The sequence below is a fragment of the Odontomachus brunneus genome, unplaced genomic scaffold (genome assembly GCF_010583005.1).
Source record: "Odontomachus brunneus isolate Ranch 3 - 2012 unplaced genomic scaffold, Obru_v1 Obru_scaffold_086, whole genome shotgun sequence".
In the NCBI taxonomy this organism is placed as follows: Eukaryota; Metazoa; Arthropoda; class Insecta; order Hymenoptera; family Formicidae; genus Odontomachus; species Odontomachus brunneus.
The window spans coordinates 1,073,904-1,074,126 of NW_022639536.1; positions in this window are offsets into that span (position 1 = coordinate 1,073,904).

The following is a 223-nucleotide window of genomic DNA, read 5'->3' on the forward strand; positions in this document are numbered from 1 at the left end:
GTCTAGCTATCAAAGTACGACCGCACAGCTTGACAGTTCGAGAAGATCCATCTTCATCCCGGCTTGTTTACAGAAACCAATCTTCCTATGCTTTTCCGTTGTCGAACCGCAACACAATGATGTTACTCAATTATATATATATATATATATATATATATATATATATATATATATATATATATATATATATATATATATATATATATATATATATATATATATA